The following is a 19,452-nucleotide window of genomic DNA, read 5'->3' as shown; positions in this document are numbered from 1 at the left end:
TCCCTTTCATTAATTAACCATGGATGGAGATAGCGATTTTGACTTGTGGGTTTTATTTAATTCTCCGTACTGGCCAATGATTATAACGGTGATTCTGATCCAACCATAAATTCATACTTTCTGCCCCTGGCCTGAGAGGATGGAAGTTCAATATGTAGCTAGATTTAGTAGGCTAATGTTAACTAGCTGGGTCATGGTCATTGTCAACTGCTTTGCTTTATCTTGGCCAGGTCGCAATTGTAAATGAGAACTTGTTCTCAACTTGCCTACCTGGTTAAATAAAGGTAAAATAAAATAAATAAATTAAAAAACCCATTCATGAAAGGAAGTTAGTCTAGCAAGCAAGCATTTTAGCCAGGTAGCATATGACAACAAATCCTAAAAGCGAGTCATAGACCGTTTCGTCAATATGGAAGAGAGGAGGATGGCATTGGCGTTTCTCTACATTAGGGTGAATCAACATGTTTTTTTCTACTTGCACTGATGCACCCACAGAAAAAAAAGCAGTACCATGGACAGCCAAATCATATTTAGCTTACGTTGATTTGACTAAATTGTTTTTGGTATCTTCTAGTTGTCAATGTATTAGACTAACCATAGGTGATTTGATGATGTTGAAATATTGAAGTTGAAATGGTGCTGGAATAGTGGAGGCAGCTCCTGTTTTCTTTGCAACTTGCAACTCTCTGTGGTTCTAAATCAATAGTTGTTAATCAGTCAGAAAAGGTCGGAAACATTTTACTTGCTGTAAATTATTTAACTGTTTGTTACGTGCAATATGCTTTGTGGACTTCACCGGACAGAGATTGCTCAACACCTCAACTGTTCAGAGGAGACTGCGTGAATCAAATCAAATCAAATCACATGTTATTTGTCACATGCTCCGAATACGACAGGTGTAGACTTTACAGTGAAATGCTTACTTACGAGCCCTTAACCAACAATGCAGTTTAAAAAATAATAATAAAAGTAACAAATAATTAAAGAGCAGCTGTAAAATAAAAATAGCGAGGCTATATACAGGGGGAACCGGTACAGAGTCAATGTGCGGTCAGAGAGTAGCAGCTGCGTAAAGGGGGGGGGGGGGGGGGGGGGGGGGGGGGGGCAATGCAAAGAGTCTGGGTAGCCATTTGATTAGATGTTCAGGAGTCTTATGGCTTGGGTGTAGAAGCTGTTAAGAAGCCTCTTGGACCTGGACTTGGCGCTCCGGTACCGCTTGCCATGCGGTAGCAGAGAGAACAGTCTATGACTAGGGTGCCTGGAGTCTTTGACAATTTTTGTACTGGGTCGTACGCACTACCCTCTGTAGTGCTTTGCGGTCAGAAGGCGAGCAGTTGCCATACCAGGCAGTGATGCAACCAGTTGATGCAGCTGTAGATCCTTTTGAGGATTTGAGGACCCATGCCAAATCTTTTCAGTCTCCTGAGGGGAATAGGTTTTGTCATGCCATCTTCACGACTGTCTTGGTGTGCTTGGACCATATTAATTTGTTGATGACGTGAACACCAAGCAACTTGAAGCTCTCAACCTACTTCACTACAGCCCTGTCGATGAGAATGGGAGCATGCTCGGTCCACGTTTTCCTGTAGTCCACAATCATCTCCTTTGTCTTGATGACCTTGATGGAGAGGTTGATGTCCTGGCACCACACGGCCAGGTCTTTGACCTCCTCCCTATAGGCTGTCTCGTCATATTTGGTGATTAGGCCTACCACTGTTTTGTCATCTGCAAACTTAATGATGGTGTTGGAGTTGTGCCTGGCCGTGCAGTCATGAGTGAACAGCGAGTACAAGAGCGGACTGAGCACGCACCCCAGAGGGAACCCGTTTTGAGGATCAGCGTGGCGGATGTATTGCTACCTACCCTTACCACCTGGGGGCGACCCATCAGGAAGTCCAGGATCCAGATGCAGAGGGAGGTGTTTAGTCCCAGGGTCTTTAGCTTAGTGGTGAGCTTTGAGGGCACTATGGTGTTGAAACACTGAGATGTAGACAATGAATAGCATTCTCACATAGGTGTCCCTTTTGTCCAGGTGGGAAAGGGCAGTGTTGAGTGCAATAGAGATTGCATCATCTGTGGATCTGTTAGGGTGGTATGCAAATTAGAGTGGGTCTAGGGTTTCTGTGATAATGGTGTTGATGTGAGCCATGACCAGCCTTTCAAAGCACTTCATGGCTACAGACGTGAGTGTTACGGGTCGGTAGTCATTTAGGCAGGTTTTCTTTGTGTTCTTGGGCACAGGGACTATGGTGGTCTGCTTGAAACATGTTGGTATTACAGACTCAGACAGGGAGAGGTTGAAAATGCCAGTGAAGACACTTGCCAGGTGGTCAGCACATGCTCGGAGTACACGTCCTGGTAATCCGTCTGGTCCTGCGGCCTTGTGAATGATGACCTGTTTAAAGGTCACACAGTCGTCCGGAACAGCTGATGCTCTCATGCATGTTTCAGTGTTACTTGCCTCGAAGCAAGCATAGAAGTAATTTAGCTCGTGTCACTGGGAAGCTCTTGGCTGTGCTTCCCTTTGTAGTCTGTAATAGTTTGCAAGCCCTGCCACATCCGATGAGTGTAGTACGATTTGACACTTTGCCTATTTGATGGTTTGTTGGAGGGCATAGCGAGATTTCTTATAAGCTTCTGGGTTAGAGTCCTGCTCCTAGAAAGCAGCAGCGCTACCCTTTAGCTCAGTGCGGATGTTGCCTGTAATCCATGGCTTCTGTGGTTGGAGTAGTACATGCAGTCACTGTGGGGACGACGTCATCGATGCACTTATTGATGAAGCCAGTGACTGGACTTCATGGTTGAATTGAAACCACGACTAAAGGACACCAATTAGAAGAAGATACTTGCTTGGGCCACGAAACACGAGCATTAGACTGGTAAAAATCTGTCCTTTGGTTTGAGTCCAAATTTGAGATTTTTGGTTCCAACCGCCGTACATGTGTGATTCCCACCATGAAGCATGGAGGAGGAGGTGTGATGGTGCTTTGCTGGTGACACTTTCAGTGATTTATTTAGAATTCAAGGCACACAACATGCATGGCTACCACAGCATTCTGCAGCGATACGCCATCGCATCTGGTTTGCGCTTAGTGGGACTATCATTTGTTTTTCAACAGGACAATGACCCAAAGCACACATCCAGGCTTTGGAGGGCTATTTGACCAAGAAGGAGAGTGATGGAGTGCTGCATCGGATGACCTGTCCTCCACAATCATGCAACCGCAACCCAATTGAGATGGTTTGGGATGAGTACCTCATGAAGCTGATTGAGAGAATGCCAAGAGTGTGCAAAGCTGTCATCAAGGCAAAGGGTGGCTACTTTGAATAATCTAAAATCGAAAATATATTTTGATTTGTTGAACACCTTTTTGGTTACTACATGATTCCATGTGTGTTATTTAGTAGTTTTGATGTCTTCACTATTATTCTACAATGTAGAACATAGTAAAAAATAAAGAAAACCCCTTGAATGAGGAGGTGTGTCCACTCTTTTGACTGGTACTTTAGGTTGTAATATGGCTTTTTCTCTGGCTTCCCCAGTGATTTTACCCACGCACTGCTACTGATATTACTGTAATATAGATTGTGAACCAATGAAATTATAGACAGATTTCCCTGTCTATAATATCATTGGTTCACAATCTATATTATATTCCATTCTATATTATGCTGAATCAGCTACTGAGCACATTTTTCTGTATACTGATCTTATTCTTCCACCACTGCAGTGACTTCATTCTAATGTACATTTGTAAAAATATAAATTTGCAAAATATAAATATAACAGATATAAGCGTATTTGGGCTGATTGTCCAACTTGATCAAGACCGTTTCAGTTGTAGTATTTGTGATTATTTGAATGGTGGAATTTTGCAACCACCACACCAGTGTGATTGGTTGTGGCTTTGGGATGCCTAAGGGTTCACTGTTATGTGGGTTGTGTAAGGTAGTAAGTAAAGGGTGCAGGTGTGAGCTGCTATACTATGGTCCGAATGTTGTATAATAGCTTGTTTGCCTATGGGCTACGGTGGGTGAAGAGTGAGTGGGAGTAAGGAGGATATATTCTACTCCACTGGGCTGTACAGAGGCCTCTGTCATCCTGGCTTGGAGGTTTCTGTGGTGCTTATTTAATGTCATCACCCTGGAACTCATGGGGTACTGGAGCTGGAGCGTACAGTACTGGCAATTTTCTCTGGCCAGCCATACTATCGGAACAAGATCCACACGAGGGAATACAAATCTGCCTGACTTGTGTGTAAAAACATAATTGTGTGTACAATGTGCGTGACCTTTGCTCCACAAGAAGCTAAAAGTTAGTCAACACCAGACAGAGAGGCTTGTAAGGAAGTCAAAACAAAAAAGGCAGTGACTGTCAGCTGCTACAGAATCACAGTGTTCACAGAATGTCATCAATACAATAGAATAGTGAATAATCAGTGTGTCCCAGGTCCTTGTACCTCCATTCTGGTGGTAATCAACAGATATGACAATAGTCCAAAACATTCAGTATTCAGGTCTGGTGACCATCAACCTGCACCTTGAGTGTCACAAATAGAACACTTCTGTATTACAGAAAGGAAAAATACAGTGGTGGGAAAAATGCCCAATTGTCATACTTGAGTAAAAGTAAAGATACCTTAATAGAAAATGATTGAGAAACGGTGCCCACAAACTGTTAGGGCCTACATAAAGCTTTCCCATCAGCAGTCCCAACATCTAATACTGCTACGGGCTCCCGAGTGGCGCAGCATCTCAGTGCTAGAGGCATCACGACAGACCCTGGTTCGATTCCAGGCTGTATCACAACCGGCCGTAATTGGGAGTCCCATAGAGCAGCGCACAATTGGCCCAGTGTTGTCCGGGTTTTGCCAGGGTAGGCCGATATTGTAAATAAGAATTTGTTCTTAACTGACTTGCCTAGTTAAATAAAAGTTAAATAAAAAATGAACCTGGCTATCAGCAGAGCCTTGTCTGGCAGCGAAACAGTTCATTCAGCCTCATTTACTGCCTTTAAAAAAAACAGCTGATATGGCTGACTTGCTTAAACAAATGTGGTTTCTAATGACAATTGAGATGTACAGACTATGGCATAAGGGCATAAGAGGCAATCCGTCATTTTGATTAAGACATTAATGAGAGAGCTAGAAAGGACATAGTCAATATAACTATTTGTTTAGCTCTTTTGAAATGTACAGCGACAGAATTCAGAATATGGGCGGTTCTTACAGTGTTCTCCCTGGATACCAAGTCAGAACCATAGGATAGATAAAGGGGGCATATAAGCAGACAATGAAAGCTCTTACAATATTCAATGATTACATTTCTCTAAAACAGGCTATAAGCTACATGTGCACCACTAAGTCAGAACAGTAGGCAAAATTAAGAGGGGTACATAGTACAAATTAGTAGCCCATGTGCCTCACCCTAATAACATCTTACTACACAACACACGTAGTATTACTTTCTTAGCTACAGTTTACATACAGTTGAAGTTGGAAGTTTACATACACTTAGGTTGGAGTCATTAAAACTCGTTTATCAACCACTCCACAAATGTCTTGTTAACAAACTAGAGTTTTGGCAAGTCGGTTAGGACCGAAGTAATTTTTCCAACAATTGTTTACAGACTTACTTAATCACAATTCCAGTGGGTCAGAAGTTTACATAATTGACTGTGCCTTGAAACAGCTTAGACAATTCCAGAAAATTATGTCATGGCTTTAGAAACTTCTGTTTGGAGCAATTTCCAAATGCCTGAAGGTACCATGTTCATCTGTACAAACAATAGTACGCAAGCATAAACACCATGGGACTGCGCAGCCTTCATACCGCTCAGAAAGGAGACGCGTTCTGTCTCCTAGAGATGAACGCACTTTGGTGCGAAAAGTGCAAATCAATCCCAGAACAACAGCAAAGGACCTTGTAAGTATGCTGGAGGAAACAGGTGCAAAAGTATCTATATCCAGAGTAAAACGAGTCCAATATCGACATAACCTGAAAGGCCTCACAGCAAGAAAGAAGCCACTGCTCCAAATCCACCACAAAAAAGCCAGACAGCAGTTTGCAACTGCACAGGGGGACAAACATTTTACTTTTTGGAGAAATGTCCTCTGGTCTGATGAAACAAAAATAGAACTGTTTGACCATAATGACCATTGTTATGTTTGGAGGGAAAAAAGGGAGGCTTGCAAGCTGAAGAACACCATCCCAACCATGAAGCACGGGGTTAGCAGCATCATGTTGTGGGGGTGCTTTGCTGCAGGAGGGACTGGTGCACTTCACAAAATAGATGACATGAGGTAGGAAAATGATGTGGATATATTGAAGCAACATCTCAAGACATCAGGTCTTCCAAATGGACAATGACCCCAAGCATACTTACAAAGTTGTGGCAAAATGGCTTCAGGACAACAAAGTCAAGGTATTGGAGTGGCCATCACAAAGTCCTGACCTCAATCTTATAGAAAATGTGTGGGCAGAACTGAAAAAGCGTGTGTGAGCAAGGAGGCCGGCAAACCTGACTTAGTTATACCAGCTCTGTCAGGAGGAATGGGCTATAATTCACCCAATTTATTGTGTGAAGCTTGTGGAAGGCTACCCGAAACGTTTGACCCAAGTTAAACCATTTAAAGGCAATGCTACCAAATATTAATTGAGTGTATGTCAATTTCTGACCCACTGGGAATGTGATGAAAGAAATAAAAGCTGAAATAAATAATTCTCTCTACTATTATTCTGACATTTCACATTCTTAAAATAAAGTGGTGATCCTAACTGACCTAAGACAGGAATTTTTACTACGATTAAATGTCAGGAGTTGTGAAAAACTGAGTTTAAATGTATTTGCCTAAGGTGTACGTATATAAATGTCCGACTTCACCTGAATCTCCCTGGCATATTGCATCATTTATGCAGCAGCATACAATATATTTTTGGACTCACCTTGGTGTGCTGCGCTCACTTGAACAGGAAGGTGACGCGCGGTCCTTCGTGGGCAAATTTTGTCATCAAAGTCTGACATTCTCTAGATTTATGGTGGTTTCAAAACAACTGGGAACTTGGAAAAAAACAGGTCGACTCATGATGATCATGATCTTTGATCTTCAGGTCGTATCTCTAAAGAGGCTGGATTTACAAATCCGAGTTGGCTGACCGTTCGACGCGTACTTTCCCAGTCGGACCTCGTGTATTCCCGACTTCCCAGTTGTCTTGAACTCACTGATGTCAAGTTTTCTGAGTTCCGGTTGTTTTGACCTTAACACAAATCATGCTTCATTGACAGCATGGCCAATGTTGAATGTTAATCATTTTAAACTTGGATAAGAGCCCCTTAATCCCAGATTTGGGACCACACAGCCACTCCACTGAATAGCAGGCTAGTGATTGCTTTGCAATGCTTGCAGTTTGCCACTGTCACTGATTCCATCCAAACCACTCATTGTTGAATTTGCTATTTCCAACTTGTTGTGTAATGTTTATGTCCAATGGCCAAGGAACACCGATTAGTTTTATCTATAATTTCTCAAATAATTTATCTTCATGTGACAAGGATTAAAAAGGATTTGCCAGTAGATTGTCGACTTAATTCATGATGATGACTGCTAGCTAAGATTTTGAAAGTATGATGTTGACATGATCAGTCCAATCAAAGCTACTGTACATGTAACGTGATTTGATGTCATTTTATCTGGGGCCAATGACCTTTAGCCTTCTTGAATGTAACTCTGTCAGCCCCCAAGGGGCTAGATTTTTCTAGCTCTACCCTTAGACTTGGTTGTGACGTACTGTAGTGTCCCCATGAGTGACAGAACACTGAGCCAATCACGGCGCAACGCTCCGTATTTTCTGATGGCTTGCCCCACCACCACAGAAAGCACTGAGCTAGGCTGAAACACCTGCATTTTGGAGTTGCCTTACTCAAGAAAACAAAAGAGAACATGTTTGTATTAACTCAATTATATATAGATATTTTTTACATTGTTTGCAAACTAATATGTGACATGTATTAATGCCAAAATAACAAAACAGGCATCCCTTCTCCCCAAATAAAATAAACAAAAGAATTTGCTGCTGAAAATGTGAGGCTCAAAACAGGCTTTGTCCCACCTGCCCTGAATGACGGGTCGCCACTGCTCCTGTCACCAACCAGTAGGAGCAGGTGGCGTCTCTTGTCGATGCCCATCCTTGTCACATGACAGGGGACAGTGGGGAAGAACAGTTCAGCCTCATAGCACTGTCCACCTGCTGGCATTACCCTCACATACTGTAGGAGGAGCACGTGAGCATATGTGCTTTAGATATTTGGAAGGCTTATGGATTTCACTTATCTGTTTAAAGTTACTCCATGACGCAATAAAGGAAATCAATAAAGAAGAGCGGGGCATTACTATGCAACGATTGCACCGTTCACCCATTTTGTTCATTACATAAGAACATCTAAGGCCCTGTTCAAGCAAACAGGGTAACTGGGTTACAGGGCTCAGCCAAAATCAAAGAGAAAATCGTTATATTGATTTGCACTTCCAGTAAGTAGATTATGAACAGACTTCAGTTAGAAATGGCTGTAATACCATGTTTTCATATTGATGCCCACTGAGTTTGAAGGCACACACCCCAGGTTGAGTGAAGACCATGGAAAAGAGTGTTGGGGAGTCCTGGCCAGTGTCAGGTCCTCAGTAAGCAGCCTCAGAGGACCCCAGTCAAAGTCACGGTTGGTATTGTACAGGTTCTCTCTGGACAACAAGACAGGAAGCTTGAAACTCAGTAGCAAAAACAGGATAAATAAAATACAGATCATATACAGATACACACACAAAGGCCAAAATAATTGTTGCAAATAGGGGTTTTTCCATACTGTACTATCAGAAGTGCATTTGATTACGCTTGGACTCCCAGGGGATCTTGCAGTGTGCCGGTCGCCACAATGTCTCCCTTCCTGTGTACACAGTGCAGACAAGTGGTGAGCTCCACGGATACAGAGTGGGCCCAGTAACAGTTGGCCCTTAACCCATAGTTGGACCAATAATAACAATGACTGTCTTTGTGTGTGTCTGCTTTTTTAAAGATGCAGGGTTCCTTGGTCTCTTCAATGAGATTTAGAAGTTATTTCCAGAGCAAAGCAACTCAACAGATGACCTATTGTCAGATAATGATACAAAACCTACATGTTATTATAATTTTACTGTCCACACACGGTTACTGATAAAACATTATCTCTGAGATGAATGAATGAATTAAATTAATCCATCCATTCCTCCATTTGTTTCTTTGTTGGTTTGTTCATTTGTTCATTCATATTCATCCCTCCCATTGCTATTTGCTACCAGGTGACTCTGGTATCAGAGAGGAAGGAGGGGCTGGTTTGAGTCTGATTGGTCCAGCAGAGACACCATCTGGGGAGGAACTATCAACCCCAGCTCTGTGGGGATTCTGAACCCTACGGCGTGTCCCACAAGCTTTTGAACACTGTCTTCAGCATCACACTCCCTTAAACGTTCACCTGTTAGAGAAAACACCAGGCCGTATACTGATAAAAATGCCAGGGTGTTACTCTACGTGGCTGTCTACGATATCCAAATATATGATATCCCAAGTTTTTCATTGCATCTTCTGTACATTGTGTGTGACTGTATAAGCTAAGTTGTAACTCAAGCTAGTCGTACTGTATACTTTATCATTAAAATGGTCCTATGGATGTTGGTTGGAGTTAAGGGAACAGGATCAAGTGTTTGTAATTGAAGAGTTTCATTCCAAAATGCTATATATCCATTTTGTTGTTCAATGACAGACATCTTTCACTTGCTGTTTTCATTTCAGAGACACAAATAATCATGTGTGTGTTTGCATAGTGCCTTGTGTGCATAATGTGTTCGCCATACAACTCTTTCCTAAAGTTATCATGGCTTACCTGGCCTTCAGAGTTGCTATAGACCAGCTGCAAGCTGCCAGTCTACAGCAGCACACACTAAATGCAGTGCCAGCTGGGCCTGCTCCTACACCAGCCCCCACATACTGCTCTCTCTAGGGGTTCCCTGCACAGACACAGGCCCAGAGCTCCATCAAAGCCCTGGTAGTCCCCTGAATGAGACACGCCTGGGAGAGAAAGAGAGGAACATTTGGGATCTGTTGACCCACAGACTAAAGGAAAGGGCTGGGAATGAGCAGCAGCCAGTCAAGGGAAAAAGGTTTCACATTAAGTTGTACTCGTTGATGTATATAAACCCTGGATTGCTGATGCTATGTATTGGCCAGTGACAGAATAATATAATAAATGTGGCAAAAACAAATGCAGACATGAATAAATGCATTTCGATAGCTTCCAAAATATTTTTTACAATGGTGGGAGACTGCCCAGATGGAGACGTGGTGCCTTCAAAACAGCACCCCCTGTCAGTCATTTAGTGCAGGAGTTCCCAAACGTTTTCACTCAGACCCCCCTTCCAGCATTGGGGAACAATCCTTCACCCCCACTGCGCATGTACGCCATGGGCACAAGCGCTGTTCATGACCCAGGCTGTTCACACCCCTCTTGTTGGCGGAGAGAACATTTTGCAGGTTTTAAACAATTCTATAAATGTTGCTATGTCTATAGGTCTACTCATGTGATATTTGAGTGACTCGAGCATGACAACAAAATCTATGGGCTTAAAAACCGAGCTAAAAACCATTAGCTGACATGGGCTTGTTGATCTGGATATTTCTGACAAGTTATAAATCGATCTCTAAGGTATGCAATGACTGACATAAGAGGAAAACAGATGATGCACTACAACATTTCAAAAGTGCACCTTGTGCATTTTACTATTACAACTTTCAGGTTTTAAGTAAAAAGCCGGATTGCTTTCCTTGGAAGAAAAAAAAGCCCCCTCGCGACTTATCTAGTGTATATATAAATTATTGGTTGGACAAGTACAGAGTAGACATCCATGTTTCTACAGTTCCATCTGTACATTGTCTGTGATTGTACACATAATAGAATCGATCAATGGAAACAGTTCCCATGGTTTTTGTACGCATTTCATGGTAAAGCAAATTGATTTATCAAAAAAGTATTATTAACACACCTGTACTGCACACAGGTAGAGTTTGTGTGTGTGTCCATCGCTGGCACTGCCCATCGCTGGCACTGCCCATTGCTGGCCTACATTGGCGCAAGCCCACACACACAATCACCAACACTGTCATACACCCACACATAAACACAGACACACCAACACACACATATAGACATTCAATATTTTGCACTAGCTCTTTTGACTCTAAGCACACACCCTGGACTCTCCCCCACACTCACAAACTAACACTGACACTCTCCAACACATGCACACACGCACACACACAAAACATATACACGCACACAGGCATACTGTCACCACACACACACACACACTCACATATGTTGCATCTACTGTTTATTATCTGTCCTGTTGCCTAGTCACTTTACCTCTACCATATACAGTACCAGTCAAAAGTTTGGACACACCTACTAATATAAGGGTTTTGTAGAATAATAGTGAAGACATCAAAACTATGAAATAACACGTATGGAATCATGTAGTAAGCGTTAAACAAATCAAAATGTATTTTATATTTGAGATTCTTCAAAAAAGCCGCCCTTTGCCCTGATGACAGCTTTTCACACTCTTGACATCCTCTCAACCAGCTTCATGAGGTAGTCATCTGGAATGCATTTCAATTACAGTTTTTTTTCAATTGCTAACATGCATTGGTCAAAACTGAAGTCACACTGTCAACTCTTCACAGTCAGCAAAACAGAAGTGTATGTGGACCAAACTGTGAATCATTTTTCACTGTTTTCACACAAAATGCATTCAATGACCGCATTCTCCAAAATCCATTAACTCTTCTCATTCATACTCCACCACCTGCAAAACTATATATTTGCAGCACATTTTCGAATACTAACACACTGTTTCCAAAACTGTTAAAAACACATTCAAAACAGAATGATGGCAGATGTGCATTTATGCAGGAATCAGATAGAAACATATAGAAAATCTCAGCAGAATATTTAATCATTCCAAACACAGCTGATTGTAATTTCAGCTGAAAGCCTACCCAAGTATCCTGTTTCCAGTCTCGTTACCAAACAGACAAAAGAGGACGGCTTCGGAATGATTTAGTTTGGAAACATGGATAAAGGAAGACAGGTTGGTGGGGAAAGAAGAGTGGCAGGGAGAGGGAGAATGCATGCAGGACAAAGGAGAGGAACACCATGAGGAACACCATGGTCTCTGATGAGATAAGGGACACAATTATTGACCATGGTGTAAACAATGGTCTCTTTTGAGAGAGGCAAGGGTGCAACCAAATCTGCAACGTTGCGTCAATAGTACAAATTTTCCGGAAAAACAACAGGTGAGATGTGCATTCTTCAATGATAATTGAACTACATATTACAGTACAATACAGTATGTTCACATTTTTACATGTACTGACATTTTGAAATATATTGATTGTTTTGTGTTTTTCAGTAGGATCCAAAGGTTGGCTCCCACAGCAGGGAGAGGCAGAATATTATCAGATGCTCAGGAAATTGCCATTGTTGACATGGTAATTGGCAAAAATGCAATAAAACTGCTGGAAATTTGGGACAGAGTGCTGGCAGATATCACTTTTGGAAATGTGAATACGGTCAGCACAACAACAATTGCCAGAGTCCTAGAGAAACATGAAAGAAGGATGAAGCAGTTGTACACTGTACCCTTTGAGAGAAACGGTGAACGTGTGAAAGGTCTCCGGTGTAACGATATTCTTCGTCCTCCTCTGACGAGGAGTATGAAATGTCGGACCAATGCGCAGCGTGGTATGTGTTCATGATGATTTATTATACTGAAAATACAAAATAACAATGTGAAAATAAACAAAAACCGAAGCAGTCCTGTAAGTTGCGTAAAACACTAAAACAGAAAAAATATCACCCACAAAACACAGGTGGGAAAGGGCTACCTAAGTATGATTCTCAATCAGAGACAATGAACGACACCTGCCTCTGATTGAGAACCATACCAGGCCAAACACATAAACACAACATAGAAAAAAGAACATAGACTCCCCACCCCAACTCACGCCCTGACCAAACTAAAACAAAGACATAACAAAGGAACTAAGGTCAGAACGTGACATCCGGTATCAATATGTCCAGGTAAGATGTCTGTTCAATAACCAAACAGGTACATACACAGCTATGTACAATGTAAAGTACTGGAAAACTGCACATACATTCATCTTTGTGGATGAAGCTAGATTCAACCTGGCACAAACATGCCACAGGGGAAGAAATGTGATTAGACAGAGAGCAACCGTGGATGTCCCAGGCCAAAGAGGAGCTAACATCACAATGTGCAGCACTGTCCAATGATGGTTTGCTGTTACACAAACCACTCATTGGCCCCTACAATATAGAGGCTCATTTATTTTCTGGATGACCTGCATAATCGACTTGTGCCAGCAGAGGAGAGAGGGGCATGAAACCTACCTTCGTTGTTGTGTGGGATAATGTGGCATTCCACCACTCTGCTGCAGTCACCGACTGGTTTGCTGCACATCCCAGGATGTCAGTACTATTCCTGCCTCCGTACTCCCCCTTCCTAAACCCCATAGAGGAGGTTTTCTCTGCATGGAGGTGGAAGGTTTATGACCATCATCCACATGACCAGATGTCCTTACTGGATGCCATGAATGTGGGGTGTGGAGACACTTCTCCTGAAGACTGCCAGGGTGTGGAGACACTTCTCCTGAAGACTGCCAGGGTTGGATTAGACATTCCAGGAGATACTTTCCAAGATGCATCGCCAGAGAAGACATAAGATGTGATGTTGATGAGAACTTGTGGCCAAATGCAGAAGAGAGGGAGAACTAGAACCCTCACAGTACTGTACATATAAGTAAATTACTATATGCAAAATATAGAAAAAATAAAGGCTATTGAAGCAAATTGCTGCATTTCTGATTCATTCTTGTTACATATACTTTAGTACAGTTAATAAAGGGAAAAGGTGTTATTCTTATTCTACAATGAAATACTGATATTTGTGAAAATCCTTCAAACTTCATTTATGTTCATTTATGTAATGCTCCCTGTTAGTGTTTTTTAGGTCACTGTGTTAAGAGTGACAATGTGTGCTTTCTGAGTGAAAATTGTTGCCAGTGTTATGGTCGAACGTGCTTATTTTGAGACATGTATGAAGTGATTTGAGTGAGTTTTAGTTGAGAACACCTTTATTTAACCAAATCAAATCAAATCAAATCAAATTTTATTTGTCACATACACATGGTTAGCAGATGTTAATGCGAGTGTAGCGAAATGCTTGTGCTTCTAGTTCCGACAATGCAGTAATAACCAACAAGTAATCTAACTAACAATTCCAAAACTACTGTCTTGTACACAGTGTAAGGGGATAAAGAATATGTACATAAGGATATATGAATGAGTGATGGTACAGAGCAGCATAGGCAAGATACAGTAGATGGTATCGAGTACAGTATGTACAAATGAGATGAGTATGTAAACAAAGTGGCATAGTTTAAAGTGGCTAGTGATACATGTATTACATAAGGATACAGTCGATGATATAGAGTACAGTATATACGTATGCATATGAGATGAATAATGTAGGGTAAGTAACATTATATAAGGTAGCATTGTTTAAAGTGGCTAGTGATATATTTACATAATTTCCCATCAATTCCCATTATTAAAGTGGCTGGAGTTGAGTCAGTGTCAGTGTGTTGGCAGCAGCCACTCAATGTTAGTGGTGGCTGTTTGGGGGAGAGACTAACTGTTTGGCCAAGATGCATGTTGGTAACGCAGACTGTGAATAGTTTTGAAAAGGTGGCTTCAGTATTGACCGATGCTTGCTAGTAATTGAAAAAAAAATGTAACAGGTGTGCCCTGTTAAAAGTAAACATTTTGAATTTCTTTCCTTAATGCGTTTGAGCCAATCTGATGTGTTGTGACAAGAAAGGGGTGAGATACAGAAGATAGCCCTATTTGGTAAAAGACCAAGTCCATATTCTGGCAAGAACAGCTCAAATATGCAAAGAGAAATGACAGTCCATCATTACTTTAAGACATGAAGGTCAGTCAATGCAGAACATTTCAAGAACTTTGGAAGTTTCTTCAAGTGCAGTTGCAAAGCGCTATGATGAAACTGGCTCTCATGAGGACCACCACAGGAAAGGAAGACCCAGACTTACATCTGCTGCAGAGGATAAGTTCATTAGAGGTAACTGCACCTCAGATTGCAGTCCAAATAACTGCTTCACAGAGTTCAAGTAACAGTCTCATCTCAACATCAACTGTTCAGAGGAGACTGCGTGAATCAGGCCTTCATGGTCGAGTTGCTGCAAAGAAACCACTACGAAATGACACCAATGATAAGAGACTTGATTGGGCCAAGAAACACGAGCAACGACTGTTGGAAATCTGTCCATTGGTCTGATGAGTCCAAATTTGAGATTTTTGGTTCTAACCGGAGTGTCTTTGTGTGAACGGATGATCTCTGCATGTCCCCACAGTGAAGCATGGAGTAGGAGGAGTGATGGTGTGGGGGTGCTTTGCTGGTGACACTGTCAGTGATTTATTTAGAATCCAAGGCACACTTAACCAGCATGGCTGACACACCTTTCTGCAGCGATACGCCATCCATCTGGTTTGCGCTTAGTGGGACTATAATTTGTTTTTCAAGAAGACAATGACCCAACACACCTCCAGGCTGTGTAAGGGCTATTTGACCAAGAAGGAAAGTGATGGAGTCCTGCATCAGATGACCTGGCCACCACAATCACACGACCTCAACCCAATTGAGATGGTTTGGGATGAGTTGGACCGCAGAGTAAAAGAAAATCTGCCAACAAGTGCCCAGCATACGTGGGAACTCCTTGAAGACTGTTGGATAAGCATTCCAGGTGAAGTTGGTTAAGAGAATGCCAAGTGTGTGAAAAGCTGTCATCAAAGGCAAAGGGTGGCTACTTTGAACAATCTCAAATATAAAATATATTTTGATTTGTTTAACACATTTTTGGTTACTACATGATTCCATATGTGTTATTTCATAGTTTGGATGTCTTCACTATTATTCTGTATTATGTAGAAAATAGTAAAAAAAAAAAAAAAAAAACATTGAATGACCTGTGTCCAAACTTTTGACTGGTACTGTGTATAGTTATGTTAGGAACGACGGTGGAGAAGAGAAGCAGGCACGAGGAGTTTACATTTAATTTGGAATGGACATGCAACAGGACAGGAACGGCATCAGAACTGGGTAACACAAAGACTGACAACAATCAATGCTGAAGCGGGAAAGGAGCTGGAGAACAGACAGATTTGGTGGAGATTTAAAAAAACAGGTAATTGAGTCCAGGAGAGTCCAATGAATCGCTGATGCGCGTGACGAGGGAAGGCAGGTGTGCGTAATGATGGTGGCAGGAGTGCGTAATGCAGGGCAGCCTGGCATCCTCGAGTGCCAGGGGGGAAGAGCGAGAGCAGGAGTGACAATTTACATGTTTACCTCAATTATCTCGTACCCCTGCACATCGACTCGGTACTGGTACCCCGTGTATATAGCCAAGTTATTGTTACTCATTGTGTTTTTATTCCTATTATTTTTCTATTATTTTCCTATGTTTCTTTCTGCATTGTTGGGAAAGTCCAGTTAGTAAGCATTTCACTGTTAGTAAACACCTGTTATTTACAAAGCATGTGACAAATGCAATTGGATTTAATTTGATTTGACATCAACAAAATGCTTAGATCGACACTCAATCTCCAATAACTGGAAGTCCTTCCGAGTACCTACAGTCATTTCCCTTTTGAACATCAACTGCTGAGTGGAAGGCTCCTGACTGACATGGATGGGTGACTGACACGGATGGAAATTAGACTCCGGCTATGTTGATTGTACCCATGAATCAAGTGGATACAGCATATTGTGTTAACTGTTCGTGCATGAAACCTGTGTGCCTGGTACTACGAAAGACTGATAGGACAGAGTCATTGATACACGATACGAAACATAAATACATCTGTCCTGGCTAGGTAGGGGCTACTGTGCCCAGGCTCCACAGGGCAGGCTGGAGTGCAGAGCAGACCGCGGGGCAGTAGTGGTTGGTTGGGCAGCTGAGCCAGCTGTCCATGGATCTAGCACCAACCGTCGGCCCAAACGTACCCTTCAGACATTGCACTGGTGTGGGACTTCCCACTGGACAATAGTCTCCTGATTGAATAAATAGAGTTTTACCACATGAGATGGTAGTGGTAGTGTACCACCAAGGGTATTGATATATTGTCACAAGGTGGCATAGTCAGCTTTTGTCTCTCATGCCACACACAGTTAAAACACAATAGCCTAACAATAAGATCACAATTATTCTCAATATCCAGGTCTATCTAAGCATGCAGAGACACACAGACAGCCTACCTTGTTTCTTGGCCTTTCTTGGCCATCTCCCTGGATTTCTCCGTTCTGTTGTGGTCATAGACAGGGTGCTCCTTCACACAGACATACAGGCCACCAAAGCAGCAGGGTGGGCCACCTGCAGACCCCTGGCCCTGACTTCCTTAGCATCATCCCAGTCCTGGACAGTCCTGCTACTGCTGTCCCAGACTCAGTGAGAGTCAGTGGGGTACAGGAGACCAGCACTTTCCCTGGCCTACTGAATCATTGATGGGGCCTGAGAGGTAAGGTAACATGGGGGACTGGTGGGTTGAAAGCGGTAACCCAATATATCCAGTTCAGATTACAGGATTTCTTCATATCAATCCTACCATGGTACTGATATTGGACTGATAGGTATTTAGCTCTCGTCACATCATCATCAACTTCGCTTTACGGTTCACTGCAATTCTCCCCAAATTCTAGGAATGTGCTATTTATTTGCATTGGATGTTCAGAATTAGCGGACTGTTCTTAAGCCGGTTTCTGTTTGCCGTTTTGCCAGGTCAAAGAGTGGCCGTGAGAAATGAGTACTATGTTTCGCTGCTTATCCAGTTGCGTCAAACTTTGTGCTGTGTACTGAAATGCTGCCAGCTTGTTTTCAAAATCCAAGGTTAATCTTCACCCTTGCTTCCTCATCAAATTAAGCGATAACGGGCGTGTCCTTGCCTTTATCCAGTGGAACACATACGCATACACATATGCATGCCCCAAATCCATACCACTTACCAAATTAATATCAATGAAAACCAGTAGCATTTTCAATATAGGCTAACCGCCTAGAAACCACAAATACAGAATGGAAGTGTATAATGCAAGTGTGTGTGCGCGTTTGTGTCTGTGTGTGTTTGTATACACTAGTCATGTGCATGGGTATGTGCGTGTGTGTATGTGCGCTTGAGTGTGCAAACGCTTGAGTGTGAATGCACTTGTGTGTGTGCCTGGGATGTGTAATAACCTGCAGTATGTTCAGAAGTCAACCGCCTGCACAAGCAGAAGCAGATGGCCTTAATCTAGAACTGGATGTCTCCCTTGTCTCTTAATTTGATGCTTCCTCATCAAATTAAGAGATAACAGGACTCTCCCGGCCTTTATCTAGTGGTACACATACCCATACACTAAATCAGTGTCACCAACCAAATCAGCATCAATGAAAACAAGGCGCAATATGAACATAGGCTAACTGCCTAGAAACCACAAATATAGAACTAAAGTGTACAATGCTTTAGATGAACATGTCAAAAGTGATGGCAATTTCTTTTTTTTGAATGACAAGAAATTTGCTTTAAAAACTCTAATAAATCTTCTCAACCTCATAGCAAAATGTGAACAATAGCATTAGATTAAAACTGCCCATTTTTTCTCTCTGCTCCATGTCAATGTGAGTAGAATTGCACGAAATGAGCTTTAAAACAGTTAAATGTTTTCATTTTCCCATGGCAAAATGTGTAGAATTGTAGGAAGTTAGCTGTTTCCTTCCTTGCTCAGACCTTGCGGTACGCCACTGTTATCCACTTTTGAGGACGTTCCCTGTAACATATTCTTCCACTGTTTTTGGCTACCTGGAATAGCCTACATAATTCACCACAGAAGCTCTGTCAATGACAACTAGCTAGTTACCTAAAAGAGTTGTGGTGACCTTTCACACACATTCAAGCAGGATGAGATTAGTGAAGGATGTGTCCTGGCTGCAGTCAATGGTTAAACCATCTGTGTTGGCATGACGACTGCAGATCAATGACATTATGGCTGTTTATACTAATTCACATATAAATATGACTCGTATAGAGATATTGGAACAGATGAGCTCATATGAGGTGAGAGTAATATCGATGGGTGGGCTGTTAACCAACAAAACCGATACATACGCAACTTTGAGGCAGAACAGACAGGGTTGGCTCACAGTCAAAACAGTACTGACAACATGTAAACTATATTTAGTCTTATAGCACTAGTCTGTGAATGTAGCCGAGTGCCTCCATGATCCTGAGTG

General features: G+C 42.2%; 1 pseudogene across 1 annotated transcript in view; it reads right to left on the bottom strand.

Annotated features, from left to right (window-relative positions):
- The window catches only part of LOC110503444 (uncharacterized), a 33,741-nt pseudogene extending 19,000 nt beyond the window's left edge, over window positions 1-14,741 (bottom strand). The window contains exon 1 of the transcript XR_016491467.1: window positions 13,502-14,741. The product of XR_016491467.1 is annotated as an uncharacterized LOC110503444 (transcript). The remainder of the gene's footprint in view (window positions 1-13,501) is intronic.
- Window positions 14,742-19,452: the final 4,711 nt, after the last annotated feature.

This window comes from Oncorhynchus mykiss, chromosome 24, assembly GCF_057628025.1.
Source record: "Oncorhynchus mykiss isolate SJ-2025 chromosome 24, ASM5762802v1, whole genome shotgun sequence".
NCBI lineage: Eukaryota > Metazoa > Chordata > Actinopteri > Salmoniformes > Salmonidae > Oncorhynchus > Oncorhynchus mykiss.
Note: the sequence above shows the minus strand (reverse complement) of the source record. Positions and strands in the feature narration are given on the sequence as shown.